We start from the raw sequence: 19,173 nt of genomic DNA, 5'->3' as shown, positions 1-19,173 counted from the left end.
TTGTGGTTGATTTTTTTTTTTTTTGCATGTGTCTGAATGCATGCGATGATTGACGGTCAAGGTTATGACGACTATTTTTTACCATTATTATATGCGATTCAGTTCATATATAACCCCAGTTTTCAGTTGGTGACCCTCTTGCACCACTCTTTTGCGCTACATTATTGACCCTCTGTCAGATCAAATTCATAGCAGCCGGTTAGGAATTTTCTGATGCTGCTAAGAATTTCTTGAAACTGAAAACCTTCTTAGTGAACTAGTAATGCACCAGCAAACATGGCAGTAGGGGGTTCGGGACCAGACCGAGCAGCCCGCAACATAAAAGGTTTGAGGCGCGCTGGCTCCTGGAGGAGGGATGTGATGATATAGTGCATGAGGCATGGGAGAGAGCACATGGTGCGTCGGTTGCGAGTAGGCTGGGAGGAGTGAACCGGGCGTTGCATACATGGAGTCGAGATGTGTTGGGTGATCTTCAGAAAAGAGCGCGCAAGCTAAAGGACGATTTGGAAGCGGTCCGGAGACAGCCACTATCCCAGGCCCAACTTCGCAAGGAGCTCACAATAAAATACAAGTTGGAGAAATTGGAGGACCAACTAGACTTGGTATACCGCCAACGAGCACACGCGGATTGGCTATCAAAAGGAGATAGAAATACCAAGTATTTCCAGGCCTTTGCATCGGAGAGGAAGAAGAAAAACACGATCCAAAGTCTGAAGAGGGAGGACGGTGTGGAGGTGACGGGGGAGGAGGGTTTGAAGGCCCTCGTAACTAACTATTTCTCTAACTTGTTTACCCCCATGGCAGGTTCGGAGTCGGCGGAAATTCTAAACCATATCGAACCAAAGATCACGGCACAGATGAATGCCTTCCTGCTTGCGGAATTTACATCAGAGGAAGTTAAAGCAGCCCTGGATAGTATTGGAGACCTCAAAGCGACGGGGTTGGATGGCCTTCCGGCGATTTTCTATAAGCATTATTGGAACCTGATTGGTGAGGATGTGGTGCGGGAGGTTTTACATGTGTTACAAGGCGGCAGTATACCAGAGGGATGGAATGACACACTTGTGGTGCTAATCCCGAAGGTTCAAAACCCAGAGAGTTTGAAGGATCTACGCCCGATCAGCCTCTGTAACGTCGTGTATAAACTTGTCTCCAAAGTGCTCGCCAACCGGTTGAAGAGTGTCTTGAATGAAATCATATCCCCAAACCAAAGTGCTTTTGTCCCGGGAAGGCTAATCTCAGACAACACGATTTTGGCATATGAGATGACCCATTACCTGAAAAGGAAGAGAACGGGAGCCACACACTTTGCAGCTTTGAAGCTAGATATGAGCAAGGCGTATGATAGAGTGGAATGGTCATTCATGGAGAAAATCATGCACCAGCTAGGTTTTGCGCTGGCCTTCGTGGCTCTGATTATGAAGTGTATGAGCACGGTCCGGTTCCGCTTTAAGATCAACGACTGGTGCACGGATACTGTGATCCCTGGCGGGGCTTGAGGCAAGGTGATCCAGTGTCACCCTACCTGTTTTTGATTTGCACGGAAGGCCTCTCAGCACTGATTAATCATGCGGAGACCGTAGGGCGGATACAGGGCATAAGGATCGCTCCAACGGCGCCGGCTGTAACACACCTCCTGTTCGCCGATGACTCGCTCCTGCTGTTGGAGGCCATGGAGGAAAGTATGGCGACTGTGAATGAGATCTTGGAGGTGTATGAAAGAGGGTCGGGGCAGACGATAAACTGGGACAAGTTGGCCATCCAGTTTAGCAGGAACACACCATCCCAAAAGAAGCATGCTCTACTCCATGTGCTAGGCCTTAGAGGGGAGGGGCTCCAAGGGAAGTACTTGGGTCTTCCAAGTTATGTGGGCAGATCACGCCAGGCGTGCTTTGAGTACATTAGGGATAAAATCTAGGAGCTGTTGCAGGGTTACAAGATAAAACTGCTTTCAAAAAAGGGCAAAGAGATCCTGATAAAAACGGTGGCGCAAGCGATACCAACTTATGCCATGGCCTGTTTCGATCTGACAAAGGGTCTTTGCGATGACATCTGCACCATGATCTGTCGGTTCTGGTGGGCAAACCAGGAGGATGATAGGAAGCATCACCGGGTGAGTTGGGACAGGATGACGCTGCCGAAGGAGCAAGGTGGGCTGGGTTTCAGAGATCTCCACTCTTTCAACTTGGCCATGCTTTCGCGCCAGGTATGGCGCCTGCTACAAGCACCAGAATCTCTATGTGCCCGAGTCCTACGAGCCAAATACTACCCAGGAGGTGACCTACTTTCGGCGGTTCCGAGACCTGGTATCAGCTACGTTTGGCGCAACATCTTGCAAGGGGTAGATATCGTGAAGGAGGGCATGGTATGGAGGGTGGGGGACGGTGAGAACATAAGTATATGGCAGGACCCTTGGCTCCCGGCGGGGCAAGTCCGCTACCCTAGAACCCCGAGAGGGCCCACCTTACTAACAAAAGTGGTTGAACTCATCGATCCAGTGACGCATACCTGGGATGAACAGTTGGTACAGCAAACCTTCAGCGAGATGGATGCAAATGTGATCCTGAAGATCCCAATTTTTGAGCACCATGAGGACTTCCTGGCCTGGCAGTTTGATAATAAGGGCCTCTTCTCTGTCCGATCAGCCTACAGGGTTCACGTCGACATGGTCCAGCGCCAACGTACCCGTCAGCGTGGGGAGAGCTCGTCGGGCGAGGAGGCAGACCGGTGGATGTGGCAGCACCTGTGGAGAGTTCGATGCCCAGGGAGGATCCACCACTTTCTATGGCGTCTCGCACATCTCCCCATTTTAACCACCCCGGCCAGCTCCCACACCCACCCCCTCAACGAACAACATCGACCCAACAGGAAGCTCAACTGACCGAAGAGATAGCTAGCTACCAAATCAGCGATGGTGCCCCTCCTCCCTGGTGAATTTGATCGAGCGGACGGTCTCTACTCCCCTCCGTGCGAGCGGGTGAACGGCCCATCGTCCTCAGTGCCGCGCCGGCGGGCATCGTCGTGGCCGGCATGCTCCGGGAGCAGGGCGTGCCCTTTGTCGGCTTGCGCGATGGCAACTGCATCGCCTCCCTCTGGCAGAGGCGCGTTTACGACCGCCTCCGACTGCACCTCTCCAAGCGGTTCTGCCACCGCCGCCAGCTTACCGAGCACCTCGACATCGAGCAGGAGCTCCGCGGCGGGAGATCGGCGGCACCGTGCAGGCGGGCCTCTGGCCCGTGCCCCTCGCCGTGGCCAGCTCCTCGGGGGCCGGCCGGTCGCTCGTCGTCGCGGCCGCCGCGTGCTGGACGTCCCTGGTCAGGCAAGCTGCGGGGACGCGGTGACCGAGATCCACGCCAGCGAGCGCCGGCCCGGCGATCGAGCCGCCCGGGGTAAAGCGCGTGCTCTGCAAAAGGGTAATATGCTTCCGCCTAATATTCCCCACTAAGATGCTTTTGTCCCGGAACCAGTACTATTACTATATCTGCATTGTTTAGAAAATGTTGAGCCATGAATAATGTCGGGCCCTTAAGCTGAATAAGGGGCTGTTTGGATTGTGATTATCTTTGCTGTATATTGCCACATGATTTTTGCCACATTTGCTACACTTGTCCTAGTTGAGTTGCTCAAATTGTTAGCCACATTTTGGCTTGCCTAAGGGAATCTTGCCATATTTTTTATGTCTATGACATGTGGGTTTCACTGCTCATAAAAAATTATTTGCCTTAGGTGTGGCTAAAACCAAACACCTACCTAACTTGGTCAAACTTGGCTAAAATTAGGTGTTGCAAAGTGTGGCAAGGTGTGACTAGAAACCAAATAACCCCTAAAATTCTATTCTCTGCGCGGAACCGTATTTGGGTGTTTGACTATTTGTGTGCCAAAAATGCATCTTTATTTTTTAGCAGGGAAAGTGTCTGGAAAGACGGAAAAAATGCTAGAACAACATGCAATTAGGTTGGTCGCAATGAAGTATCATAAGCGATATCATACATGTCAACTAGATATTTTTATAATGTGACATACAATTAAATAAGTAAGGAGAGGATATGGTATCATATCGTGATACCGTATCATATTAAATGTTATAGTACTCCTTTGTGTCATGTATGATAATTAATAAAGCAATATAAGATACTAATTTATGATACTTTGCATTAGAAAGTAGTATCATACTCCACATTATGGGCAACTTTAAGGGGCGATTTTCAGGGGGATGGGCTGAGTACCTAAACCAACGCCCAATCACAAATTGCCGTGTTGCATTGTTCCGTAAACCAGCTTTACTCCGAAAAAGACCGTGTTGGATCGTTCTGTAAACCAGCTTTACTCCGAGAAAGACACATTATCAAGGCGCAATACAAATTACTACAAAAGAGCACTCGAAAGAAATGAAAAAAAATACACACAAGTCCCTGAACTTTGCAAATAGAACCCCCAGAATTACACGTGTGCATAAAAATGCAACTAGGGTCAAATAGTGTAAGTCTAGTAATAGCTGATTTGCCAAAGAGAAATAGAAAAGAAATATATTTGTTTTTTAAAGGAAATTATTAAGTAATACTTCTTTTTTGTAAGATTGGCATATCTAACTAGATTATGTAGATTCTGCAAGGCGTGGCAATTGTTTGACATCTTTTCACTAGATTTTGTACAACATAACAGATCCTCTAGCAGAAGAACAATTTTTTCCTTTTTCTAAGGCAGATGAATATTTGTTTTTGTTTAGTTTTGTGAGGCGGATGAAGAGATTACCCAGTGTGAGAACATTTTATGATTGTAACCACCATAAGACATGATTTCTTACATTTTTCTTAGAACAGTTAGCATAAGACATGAAAAAACTACCATCTGGGCATTGCCCACAAGCTAACAAAGAAGAGTGTCTCAAAGGTAGTATAAGGTGCCACCGCCTTCGTGACGTCAGAACACAAACCTTTCGTATTAGGCCAAGTCCAATTCGCAATGAGGTGTCCTCGACTCCCTATTCCGCCAATCCACACTATATAAAGGAGAAGGAGGATTCCTAGGAGTGAGGCGTTTTGGCTCCCAGGATCATCTGCACCTGCGCTGAGCAAAAAAATCAAATCAAAAACTAGAAAAATTCAAAATATTCCTTTTTTTTGGCATGGTAGATAATTTGGTGCGTGATGTTCGCTTCAAATTTCAAATCATTTGGACATCTGAGTAGCTCTCGGCAAAAAAGACAAATTTGGGGTCTGTCAAAAAGTGTACTGTTCATATATTGTTCTGACCCAATTTGTCTTTTTTGCTGAGTGCTACTCGAATGTCCAAATGCTCTGAAATCTGGAGCGCACCTCACGCACCAAAGTATCTACCTTGCACAAAAAATTTGGATTTTTTTAAAAAATTTATGAATTGTTTCTTGACCGGGTGCAGATGAGCCCGAGCTCAGAATTGGATATTCGGATTCCTAGAAGGCTCTCTCCGCCACAATCTCCATCTCCATCTTCATAAGATCAATACTTATAATTAAGACCACATTGCAATAAACGACATTATAAGACGGTTAATCGTTCATCTTCAAGTAAACTCATCTACAATGTCTCTCATCTGTGATTCAATTGCGATGTGTGAGTAATCCTCTTTGGCTAAACATGTATAGAAAAAATGTGTATCATGTATACAATGTGTATGAAAAAATTTGATCATGTATCTAGAAATGTTAATCAAGCAGTAAAAAAATGTGAAATCTGTATAGAAAAATGTTTCTCATGCATACGAAAAATATATCAAATAAATATACAATGTGTATGAAAAAATATTGATCATGTATTTAAAAAATGTTATACATGTATAAAAAAGTTCCTGGTGTGTACAAAAATTGTACAACATACATTGGATAAAAGTAGACACCAAAAATATATACTTAAATACAGTTAATTATGCATTTAGTAAATGTTAAACATGTATATAAAAATGTTCCTAATGTATACAAAAAAATATACATCGTGTGTGAAAAACTATTTATTCCCATTGAAATATTCACCGTATATTTGGAAAATATTGATCATGTATTCAAAAAGTGTTAAAAACTCAAAAAAAATGTGCATCTTGTATTTGCAACATAGTGAAAATGGAAAAAAGAAACAAAAAAGACAAGAAATGAAAAACAAGAAAATCGGAGAAAAAAGAAAAAACCTGTGAGATCCAACAAAGAAACCAAAAGAGGCGACATGAGATCCAGTTGTGAAGGTCTCGCCGCGACGAATCGTCTATATGAAAATAATTTTTCGATCAGAGCAATGATTTGAGCTACAAAACATTTTGAATTTTAAATTTTGTTGAAATCTTTGCTGACATTATCATTTTCGCCTCACATGCATGCATGCATACTGAATTAAATCAATTGGAGCTAATTAGCACGGCGAGTTTGGCGGGCTCAAAATTTGTTCGCCTGCATGCGCGTACGCTTGGCTGTTCGTATCTGTTTCCTAAAAACAGAACGGTCGGAAATTAGCAAAGCCCATAAGTGAATCGTGTGTCATTTGGTACATCTAAATGTTAACTATAATTTCTGTCATAAGAAAACACTTTCAGTTTGAAAGTACTGTATCTAGCTTGTGAGGCCCCAAATCTCTACTGCTGTCATATGCTTTTGGTACAAGGTAGTTCCATCTTCCACCTACAAAATGATCCTTGCATGACTTTCTTCTGCCTCCCTCCTGATCAGACATCACCAACCTTTTACTAGTATCTAACATAGGGACATGATCATCGATAGTTATCCACATATGCGGCATGCCGGCACATATGACATGACCAAGAATTTAATTACCTGCAACATGAACATCACAATCACAAATTCAGAACCATATACACAGCTCAAAAATCAGTAATTAGAACCACAAACTAGAGCTTTCAATTGCTCTTCCAACCCACACAAGTCAAGAGGCAGCACCGGTTTCCCACTCGTGTTGATAAAATAAAAATTTCCAACGTATAGAAGAAGATCAGTCAGACAAAGCCATACAATTCGCATTTCCCTTTCGTCCACCTAGTTAGCTTCTACACATCATCCACTCCCATAGACTCCATTGATTCGCATCGCAACCAAGAGACATAGCTAGATGGTCGCGCGTCTCATGCCTCCGGCGGTGGTCATCCTGGCCTCGTTCCTCCTCCTCCGGTGTGTCTATGTGGTGGACGCCGCCGAGTGCGAGCCGGTGGCGTGCGGGAACTTCACCATCAAGTACCCGTTCTGGCTCGGCGCGCCCCGCCGACCCCCGCCTGAGCCCTCCTGCGGCCACCCGGCCTTCGAGCTCTGGTGCATCGACGGCAACACCACGGCTTCCATGAGCGGCTCCCCCATCCACGTCCACAGCATCGACTATGCCACCCGCTCCTTCGTCGTCTACCACAACAGGGTCGCCTCGGGCACGGACGGCGTGTGCCGCGCCGACTTCAACGTCTCGTCCAGCCTAGCCCTCAGCCCGTTCAACATCAGCCCCACGAACCAGGCCCTGTGCTTCCTCTCCGACTGCAAGAACGGGACGGAGCCGCGCGGGCCCCAGTACGTGAACGCCACCGGCAAGCCCATCTTCGCGTACCTCGGCGGGAGCTACGACCGGGACAGGCCGCCGGCGATCGACACCGGGACCTGCACGTACAATTACCTGCCGGTGCTCGGGACGGAGGCGGCGATGTCTACGGTGGCCAACTACACCCGGCTCCTGAAGGCCGGGTTCCTGCTGGACTGGGCAGGCGCCGGCATCGGCGACTGCCCCGCCTGCATCGCGACCGGTGGCCAGTGCCGGTACAGCAACGCGAACGCGGCGTTCGGATGCCTCTGCCCTGGTGACGGGAGGCTGCGCGGCCTGACATGCGCCGGTGAGTCCGCCCACGCCGCCACTTCCCTCTACTATATCTACTGTACCACAGTTACGAGCCAATCAGCGCGTGCTGACGCGGATAGCCATATCGGCACATGCTCGTTTGATTAGTCTGTTTATTATTTTCCCTGGTTCATTGCATTTCGCTGCATGGTGAGCTGGTGGCATCTTGTCGTTGGCCAATGCTGTCCCGATCTTCCGTAGACCCCATGGAGATTTCACCTTTGGCTTTTCTGCTTCTTTCCGGTAGATATCAGGCCGCTGACGAGCCAGCGCACACCCTGTCATAAATATTAACCTATGATACCATACATTAAGAAGATAGTATCATATACTAATATCATATAAGTAATCCGTTATTGTTAGTGTCATTCACAAAAGGATCAAGTATTATTAGGTGTGGTACTTGCCAGATGCTTCGGTCGTGGCAGGCATGTAAACTAGTGCGGTCATTAGGTACGTAGACGTGTGCATCATTGGACAAGTGGAGCTGGTGCACAGCAAGTGGCTTTTGTTAGAGCATCCGCTAGATCCCTCTGAAACTATAATTGCACGAAAACAATATCCCGTCCTGGCGTCGCACCGGGCACCTACAGACGAAGAACTCACCTTATGTAGACAGAACAATGACAACCGCCCGACCATTACCGATTTTGATGATTCGTTGTGTTTTGGACAATGCCATGTGTCAGTGGAAGACGGAAGAGGAGAAGCACCCTTTCAAATGAAGAAGTTCTCAAACAATGTCCCATGGAGGATGGATTTCACCTACATTCTCAACTCCTTCGTTGCACGTGTATGTCGCGCTTGGTGAGCCTCTCTCAAGTTACTTGTGCGGATCATCTATCCTAGGCCCTATCTTGCTCATGGACATCACATAGTGCCGAGTAATCGTTGTTAGCCACGCGGAATGAAGAAGGAAGCCGAAGATTATTAGAGGCTTCTTTGTGGGTCGAGTTGGTTTGGGGGGGTTAAGTTTAGGAGATCTGCTAGTAGGATTTTTTTTTGAAGATAGGAAAAAGGGAAGATCTGGAAAAAGGCGTTGAAAGATCGAGTTTAGGGGATCCGCTAGTGATCTCTTAGTCTCCTATTATTAAAGGGGTGTTTGCTGCTTTTGCTTTCATTGCTTCCACCGATTATTTTTTTCAAACTGGCCCTCACCTCCTCGTTTCTCCGGGGGAAGAAATCCCTTGCAAGTAAACAACAAAATCAACTTACATAGTTGTGCCTATACAATCTCAATCTCATCATATCTTTCATTATATTTGCCTATGAATTACCTTCCCACAACATATCTCAATCTCAACTCAATCAAAATTTTCCTTCTTTTTAGGGGAACTGAATCAAAAATATTCTATGTTGAACCACTAGAACAAATTTGTTCCATTGCACACATGGGTATCTAACTAGTTTGTGTAAACTCCTTTTTTTAGTAACATTTTGTGTAAACTCTTAATCTTCTCAAGTCGGCACTATGGCCCAAATTGGCATCATCCATTGCAGTAATCTGGTCAAAGCTTTCAGACATAGAGGTAAATGGGCCTATTTGTCTTTTTATTTCACTTTTGAGCCTTATCCCTGGTGGACTGGTGATGGGCTGACAAGGCCTCTCTGAATAAAAGTATTTTTGAGTGGGTGTGCATCCTTGTAACCCCCCAAAATGCATGCTCCTTTTCTAGGAGTATTTGAGAAATTATAATTTACATATCATTGCACATATGATTAACTTGAAAACATAAGTAAATAACCACAATACCTTTAAAAAGAAAAAAAGGCACATGCCTTACCATATTTGTCATAAACAAAATGGAATTTTCCAAGAGCTTTGCCGCGGTGAGAATTCTTTTCCTTCGAGCAAAGTTTCCCATAGAAAACAAAAATGCCAATCAAGCAATTTTATCTAATGTACCGGAACAAAATCTGAGGATTGAGATCCTACACAATTGTTTTGAAATTCATTTGCGTAGAAAAGTTTCACACTTGTTTTGAATGGAAATAGTAGAAAAAATCACCACTGCAAATTGTATATATTTATGGCTGCGTGCATCATATGACGCAGAGGCCGTTGTTATCCCCTTTTCAAAAAAAGAAAAAATGTATATATTTAAAAGAGTGGTGTGTACGGATAGATAAATTAAAAAAGAAAAGGGAAGAGATGGGCGTAAGAAGCTACGTTATTGGCTAGGTAGCCATTCCTTGAAATTGTTTGCATATTTTGCTCTGAGAAATCATTATCTCTAACTCAACCAAGTTGCACGTTAGAAAATTAAATACAGCAAAATAAATGTGTGATCTCTCAGTTTGAACTTGACTTCTCCCATGCAAACAATGAAATTTGGATGTAATTTCTAAATTGTGCGATCCAGTGACAGATCAGGGCAGAGGAACTTCTTTTTGTATTGGATTTTGTTACCTACCAAGTGTGAATGTTGTGCCAATATTAGAATCTAGCTAGCTAGGCAACAAGAGCATGAAGTAGCCAGAACCGAAAAAACCAGCCTAAAGCTTACCCGTCACACCATGGAGGTCTTGGTCATGGTTAAATGGTTTGCCCGGAAATATTAGAACTCATTGCTTACCAGTCCAAGGGTCACTGGGTGGGAATTTTTGGACGGTGATCTTGCCCTGATTTGCCAGTCAAATGTTCCCACCAATAGTACTCCACTCGGCTGCCCTCTATATATGGTTCGTGCTTCCACCATGTGGTATTCTCGCTTACATGTAGGTTCCCATTGCCCATGACAAACAGATCCAGTCGGCCCTTTGTTGCTCACTGCAATCTATCCAAATCTTCTTCTGCCATGTCTCCGAGCTGCCAGTTCTTCTCGGCCCTATGGCTAGCACTGATGCTAGCCGTCGTGGCGGCTGAGGAGCAGCAAGGAGAAGGCTGCTCGGGCTCGCCCAAGACATGCGGCGACCTGAGCATCTCCTACCCATTCTGGCTCACCAACTGGGAGACAGGAAGACCATGCCCTTCCCCGGACTATGAGGTCACTTGCTTTAACAACACTCCCTATCTACGGACCTCTACGCCCTTCGGATTAGGCTCTCCAATCATCAACATCTCTTACGAGGAGGACAACTTGCGTGTCGTTGATTATGGCATGCAGAAATTTTTGTTAGGCTCCAACAGCTGCCATGTACCGATTTGGAACACCTCCGTCAAACTGGCCCGTCCGTTTAGGATCAACACCGCCAACCAGAACCTCGTCAGTGTACAATTGCACGGAGGAGGCCGCAGCAGCGGCTGTGGCACGCCGGGACAAAGAGCTGGTGCGGACGAGCCTGAGGTGTGGGAACGGGAGCAACATGTTTGTTCGTGTTGGCATGCGTTCCGACGCGACCGGGAATTACTCCGGTTATGCTCTGAAAGGTTGTGACACTGTCATCGTGCCGGTGATGGCCACGTCGGGTGTGACAAACACGACTGACTACGAGCAGTTCATCACCGATGGCCAATGTTTTAAGTAGCGGGCTATGGAAAATAGCGGCGAGCCTCCAAATCAGCTATAGTGAAGCTATAGCGGGCTATTCGTGAAGGCGAGCATTTAGCGGCACCCTGCTGAAAAGGCTATAGCGGAGCTATAGCCGGCTATTCAAAACTATGCCGATGGCTTCCGCCTGACATGGGATCCGCCACCACCTTTCCCTGCACCTGCACGTAAGTTCACCCGCCAAATCATTTTTAAGCATGTTTGTAGCTAATCTAGGACGTGATGTAGGGGCTATTGCTTGGATTTCCCTAATCAAACCAACCAATCAATCACAGGTTGCCCGCTATAACTGAGGATATCGTTGAATTCATTGTGCCTAATGTTGGTGTATGTTCACCGTACCCAGGCAGCACCGCAGTTCCTCCTTTCTGATTGCCCAAGCCGTGCGGCAACTTGCCCATAACCTCTGGAAATCCTATTTTTACGTAAAACTTCTACAAAATCTTTACATACTACCCCCTCCGATTCAAAATAAGTGTCGTTGGTACAAACCAACGACACTTATTTTGGATCGAAGGAGTACTTTATTTGGATTGGCAACTACTCCATTGATTTCAGCTAACTGATAGTAGATTGAACTAATACATAAACATTTTTATAAAGTTTGTACATATGAATAGCGTTGCTCCATATTTGACACGTCGTGACATGTTTGTTTTTAAGAAACACAACATGCCCTTGTCTTGAAGAGTAAAAAAGTAATCGGAAATCACTTTAATGAAATGATAGTTTAGAAATGATTGTTAAAGTTTTGTCTAGTTTTAAATTTGTTCTATGGATTGGGGAGTTTTCTTACAGGTTACATGTTTAGGAAGTTGTATGATTTGTTCTGTTGTTAAATGGTACTAGTAATGCAAAATGAGAGTGTGAACTCTTTGAACCGAACTTATCTCCGGCAAAGAAAGGAAAACTGCACGCAATTTAAAAAAAGAAAGTGCAACCTGATGCCCAATCAGGGTAGAGGATGATGAGGATCATGTTTTTGTTGTACAAAGATCTTTCAACCTATAATTTCACCCATCGTCGGATGGTACCCAGGGACGTCTTGATCAATGATCTGCACCATTGGACGAGTGTGAGTGTCCACTAGTAGAAAACAGGGCTTTGGTCCAGGCCGGGTCATCCCATTAGTCCCGGTTCAGTCTAGAACCGGGACCAATGTGGGCATTGGTCCCGATTCGTGAGCCCAGGGGGCCGGCCGGGCCACGTGGGCCATTGGTCCCGGTTCATCTGGACCTTTTGGTCCCGGTTGGTGGGATGAACCGGGACCAATGGGCCTCGCTCCTGGCCCACCACCATTGGTCCCGGTTGGTGGCTTGAACCGGGACCAAAGGCTCCCGTTTAGTCCCGGCTCATGTCACCAACCGGGACCAATGAGGTGCCTATATTTACCCCTCGCTCGCGAGCAGAGCACCCCAGTGCTCTGTTTTTCTCTGGCCGAGCGGGAGAGGGCTTTCTGGTGCTCTAGCTCACCTCCTATGCACATGAGGTGTTCGATGGAATGCCCGAGCCACACTACTTAAGCTTTCTCCTCTAGAAGCTCGACCTCCAAGCTCCATTTTCCTCGAGATTTTTCTAGATTTAGCGGTCCATCAGGCCCCATCCCCGTCTTCACCGCCGTCGATCACCCGCGCCGATCTCATCATCGACACCACCGTGGTGAGCCTCTTGTTCTTATCTTCTTTCTGAAAGGAAAAATATTCTTACTTGTATGTTTAGATAGATACTTGTATCATTTTCTTACATTTATTATTGCATCTTATATAGTGCGATGGTTTTGGTATCCGCCTCCGTCGGCCCTCGTCCTGTCTATGATTCGGATGTGGTATGTATATTATCTTTATAACTATTGGTTCATTTATTGTTTATGAAAATTATGCCGACCAACGTGACATAGATTTTATTTATCTAGGATGTATGTGAATCGGAAATGCCAACCGACCCTATTGTCGAGAGGTTAAATTTAGTTGAAGAAGAAAACAATTTGTTGAAGGAAAAAATAAAAAAAATTGAGGAGGAGAAGATGATATTGGAGTTGCATGTTGCGGATGTCGTTGATGATCACAAGATCAAGATGGATGCAATGCGCTTGGAGATTAGAAAGATTAGAAAATATGCCATTCATACCGAGGCTTGGTATCATTATGCCGTTGGATCAATTGTTACCTTGGTTGCGATTATGATCGCATTTGTTTTCGCATTGAAATGTTTTACATAATTTCAATGTATGGTTTAAGTAATTAGATGCTCTGGAGAGCTATATGTTGTTAGATGAGAACTATGTATGCACTTTGGTTTTAATGTGATGATGAACTTCTATTAATTTGGACACTTAATTATATATAATGCACGCAGATGAACCGGCAATGGATGTGCGGTGAGAGACGCACCCGCGAGTACATTAAGGGTGTGCACGAGTTTCTCGATGCGGCTGAGGCAAACAAACAGAATGGTTTTATGTGTTGTCCATGCACTGAATGTGGGAATACGAGGTCTTACTCTAACCGGAAAATCCTTCACTCCCACCTGCTTTACAAGGGTTTCATGCCACACTATAATGTTTGGACGAGGCACGGAGAAATAGGGGTTATGATGGAAGACGGCGAAGAAGAAGACTACGATGACAACTATGTGCCCCCTGAATACGGTGATGCTGCAACGGGGGGAGCTGGTGAAGATCAAGAGGAACCAGACGATGTGCCCAATGATGCTGCAACGGGTGAAGCTGCTGAAGATCAAGAGGAACCAGACGATGTGCCCGATGATGATGATCTCCGCCGGGTCATTGTCGATGCAAGGACGCAATGCATTAGTCAAAAGGAGAACCTGAAGTTCGATCGCATGTTAGAGGATCACAAAAATGGGTTATACCCCAATTGCGAAGATGGTAATACAAAGCTCGGTACCGTACTGGAATTGCTGCAGTGGAAGGCAGAGAATGCTGTGGCTGACAAAGGATTTGAGAAGCTACTGAAAATATTGAAGAAGAAGCTTCCAAAGGATAACGAATTGCCCGACAGTACATACGCAGCAAAGAAGGTCGTATGCCCTCTAGGATTGGAGGTGGAGAAGATACATGCATGCCCTAATGACTGCATCCTCTACCGCGGTGCATACAAGGATCTGAACGCATGCCCAGTATGCGGTGCATTGTGGTATAAGATCAGACGAGATGACCCTGGTGATGTTGACGGCGAGCCCCCCCAGGAAGAGGGTTCCTGCGAAGGTGATGTGGTATGCTCCTATAATACCACGGTTGAAACGTCTGTTCAAAAACGAAGAGCATGCCAAGTTGATGCGATGGCACAGTGAGAACCAAAAGAAAGATGGGAAGTTGAGAGCACCCGCTGACGGGTCGCAGTGGAGAAAAATCGAGAGAAAGTACTGGGATGAGTTTGCAAAGGACCCAAGGAATGTATGGTTTGCTTTAAGCGCGGATGGCATTAATCCTTTCGGGGAGCAGAGCAGCAATCACAGCACCTGGCCCGTGACTCTATGTATGTATAACCTTCCTCCTTGGATGTGCATGAAGCGGAAGTTCATTATGATGCCAGTTCTCATCCAAGGCCCTAAGCAATCCGGCAACGAAATTGATGTGTACCTAAGGCCATTAGTTGAAGAACTTTTACAGCTGTGGAATGAAAACGGTGTACGTACGTGGGATGAGCACAGACAGGAGGAATTTAACCTTAAGGCGTTGCTGTTCGTGACCATCAACGATTGGCCCGCTCTCAGTAACCTTTCAGGACAGACAAACAAAGGATACCACACATGCACGCACTGTTTAGACGACACTGAAAGTATATACCTGGACAAATGCAGGAAGAATGTGTACCTAGGCCATCGTCGATTTCTTCCGACCAACCATCAATGTCGAAAGAAAGGCAAGCATTTCAAAGGCGAGGCAGATCACCGGAAGAAGCCCGCCATGCGCACCGGTGATCACGTGCTTGCTATGGTCAATGATTTACACTACGTAATCTTTGGAAAGGGTCCCGGTGGACTAGCTATTCCGAATGACGCTGAGGGACACACACCCATGTGGAAGAAGAAATCTATATTTTGGGACCTACCCTACTGGAAAGACCTAGAGGTCCGCTCCTCAATCGACGTGATGCACGTGACGAAGAACCTTTGCGTGAACCTGCTAGGCTTCTTGGGCGTGTATGGGAAGACAAAAGATACACCTGAGGCACGGGAGGACCTGCAACGTTTGCACGAAAAAGACGGCATGCCTCCGAAGCAGTATAAAGGTCCTGCCAGCTACGCTCTTACGAAAGAAGAGAAAGAAATCTTCTTTGAACGCCTGCTCAGTATGAAGGTCACGACTGGCTTCTCGTCGAATATAAAGGGAATAATAAATATGCCAGAGAAAAAGTTTCAGAACCTAAAGTCTCATGACTGCCACGTGATTATGACGCAACTGCTTCCGGTTGCATTGAGGGGGCTTCTACTGGAAAACGTCCGATTAGCCATTGTGAAGCTATGTGCATTCCTCAATGCAATCTCTCAGAAGGTGATCGATCCAGAAATCGTACCAAGGCTAAGGAGTGATGTGGCGCAATGTCTTGTCAGTTTCGTGCTGGTGTTCCCACCATCCTTCTTCAATATCATGACGCACGTCCTAGTTCATCTAGTCGACGAGATTGTCATCCTGGGGCCCGTATTTCTACACAATATGTTCCCTTTGAGAGGTTCATGGGAGTCCTAAAGAAATATGTCCGTAATCGCACCAGGCCAGAAGGAAGCATCTCCATGGGCCATCAAACAGAGGATGTTATCGGGTTTTTTGTTGACTTCATTCCTGGCCTTAACAAGATAGGTCTCCCTAAATCGCGGTATGAGGGGAGACTGACTGGAAAAGGCACTCTTGGAAGAGACTCAATAATATGCAGGGACGGATATTCTTGGTCTCAAGCACACTACACAGTTCTACAGAACTCTACCTTGGTGACCCCGTATGTCGATGAACACAAGAACAGTCTGCGCTCCAAACACCCGGAGCAGTGCGACGACTGGATTACATATGAACACATCAGGACTTTTAGCAGTTGGTTGGAAACACGTCTCAGAGGTGACAACACTATTTGTGATGAGTTGTACTTGTTGTCCAGGGGACCATCTTTGACTGTATTGACTTACAAAGGATACGAGATAAATGGGAATACATTTTACACGATCGCCCAAGATCAAAAGAGCACCAACCAAAATAGCGGTGTCCGCTTTGATGCAGCAACCGAGAGCGGAAAGGATACATATTATGGTTACATAGTGGACATATGGGAACTTGACTACGGACCTAATTTTAAGGTCCCTTTGTTTAAGTGCAAATGGGTCAATCTGTTAGGCGGCGGGGTACAGGTAGACCCACAGTACGGAATGACAATAGTGGATCTGAAAAATCTTGGGTACATTGATGAACCGTTCGTCCTAGCCAATGATGTGGCTTTGGTTATCTATGTGAAGGACATGTCTACCAAACTGAGAAAAAGAAAAGATAAGGAAGCGAATACATCATACGATGAGCCAAAGCGCCACATAGTTCTTTCAGGAAAAAGGGACATCCTGGGAGTGGACGGCAAGACAGACATGTCTGAAGATTATGAAAACTTTCATGAAATTCCTCCCTTCAATGTCAAGGATGACCCAAGCATCCTGATAAACAATGAAGATTATTGTAAGTGCATCTAGTGCCACCCCTAGTTGGTTTTGGAGTATTGACGACAAACCTAGTTGAGGGACTAATGTGTTTGTGAGAATTGCAGGATAACACAGGTAGAAGTCCCTCATTGATTCAGTTTTCCTACCAGAGATGACCCCTAAAAATGTATGAAGACATTGAAGTCATAGGTGGTATATGAAGATATTCACATTGAAGACTATGACAAGAGAAGACACCACATGAAGCCTATGGAGCTCGAAGACTTAGATCTTTCGTAGTTTTTTTTCTTTTGTGTTGAGTCAAAGGAACCACCGTACTATTAAGTGGGGTCCAAGAGAACCAGTCAGAATGACTGAAGTGATGCCTAACCAAAACCTATGTCTTTGAGTGAAGACTTTGAGAGCGAATCTTGTCCAGAGTCGGACAAGTCAGCTTTGCTTGTAGCCCAAGTAAAGTTGCCGTGTGAGTTTGAAATCTGACCGTTGGAACATGTGTCAGTTCCTTAGTGACCCAGGGTCATTTCGGACAAATCAGGTCGGGTTGCCAAGTGGCTATAAATAGCCCACCCCCTACAACCATAAGCGGTTGGCTGCTCAGATTGAGAGTACGCCTTTTGTCGTTTTAGAGCAACCCACCTCGAAGCCTTTGAGAGAGAATTCCTTGCGAGGATAAAGCCCTAACCACCCAGTGCCAGAGAGAATTGGGCATCACTTAAGTCTTCTTGTCTGTGTGATCTAAAGACTTATTACACTTGAGGATTGTGCATCCTCCAGCCGGTTAGGCGTCACGTTCTGAGCATCCAAGAGACATTGTGGATTGCCGGTGAACGAAGTCTGTGAAGGTTTGGGAGTCTACCTTGAAGACTTACCAGAGTGATTGGGCGAGGTCTATGTGACCTTAGCTCAAGGGGAATACGGTGAGGACTGGGTGTCCTGAGCTGCGTGTTCAGGACTGGGTGTCCGGGACTGTGTGTCCTAAGGTTTAAATACCTAGCCGCCCTAACCAGACGTACAGTTGTCACAGCAACTGGATCTGGTCCAACAAATCATTGTCTTCAATGAGTCACTGGTTTCATCTTCCCTTCCCTTTACTTACTGTTACTCCTTGTGAAGTCATTGTATGATTGCACTATCTTTTGTCTTCACTGAGTGACTGCGTGTTCTGTTTGGCTTCACAATATCTTCCTACCTGATCCTTACTACCTAGCTGCTATTAGTCCTTGTGCTTTCACTTCATTGAATACTTGACTATGGTATGCCTAGTGTAGTGTAACTTCCGCTGCATGGTAATAGGTTCATTTCTATCGTTTGTCTTCATAACTTCCACGTTTTGAAGACTTTCATAAAAATCGCCTATTCACCCCCCCTCTAGTCGATATAACGCAGTTTCAATTATCCATGGTTACGGCGCAATAAGCAAATGACACAAGCGAAGAAAAAGTGAAGACTCTCTACCGCAACTTTGTAACACACGAACATGCTACCATTGTCCGTTTTGTACATGCACATGCTATGTGGGTGAAATTATGATACCATCCCAACTTTCAACTTTTTCAGAGTTCATTTGAAATGCTTTCATGTCTTATGGTTCGACCCTCGTAATACCATGACCATTAGTCCCTGGCCCATGCCAACTTTCAAACCGGGACTAAAGGGTTGGTCCTCGTTGCGGGCCGAGTTTAGCCCCACCTCGCCAACCGAAGGGGGCTCACACCGGTTTATAAGCCCTTCCCTCTCTGCCTTGTTGAGCTCCTCTCAAAGTGAAAATAGATGCCCTAATAGAGAAAAGTTTAACCTAAATTCATAGTGAATTTCTCTGAAATTCATAGAAATTTACTAGGAATTTAGGTTGAATTTTCTCTATAAGCGCATCTATTCTCATTTTTAGTAAGTTAATCACAAACTTGTGATTCAAACAATTTTCAAAGAATTCAAATTTTAACTATTCAAATTTGAAAACTAATGGCACTAACAGAAAGTTTATAATTTTTCTAAAACTAATGGCACTAACAGAAAGTTTATAATTTTGCTAACCTAAAAGCAAACATAATTAAAAATTAAAGCAAAAAACAAAAGAAAATAAATAATGCAAAAAACAAATCAAAAAAACAGGAAAACACTATTTTTATAGAAAAGTTAATCACAAAATAAAATAATTAAAGCAACAA

Source organism: Triticum dicoccoides, chromosome 3A (genome assembly GCF_002162155.2).
Source record: "Triticum dicoccoides isolate Atlit2015 ecotype Zavitan chromosome 3A, WEW_v2.0, whole genome shotgun sequence".
Lineage (NCBI taxonomy): Eukaryota > Viridiplantae > Streptophyta > Magnoliopsida > Poales > Poaceae > Triticum > Triticum dicoccoides.
Note: the sequence above shows the minus strand (reverse complement) of the source record.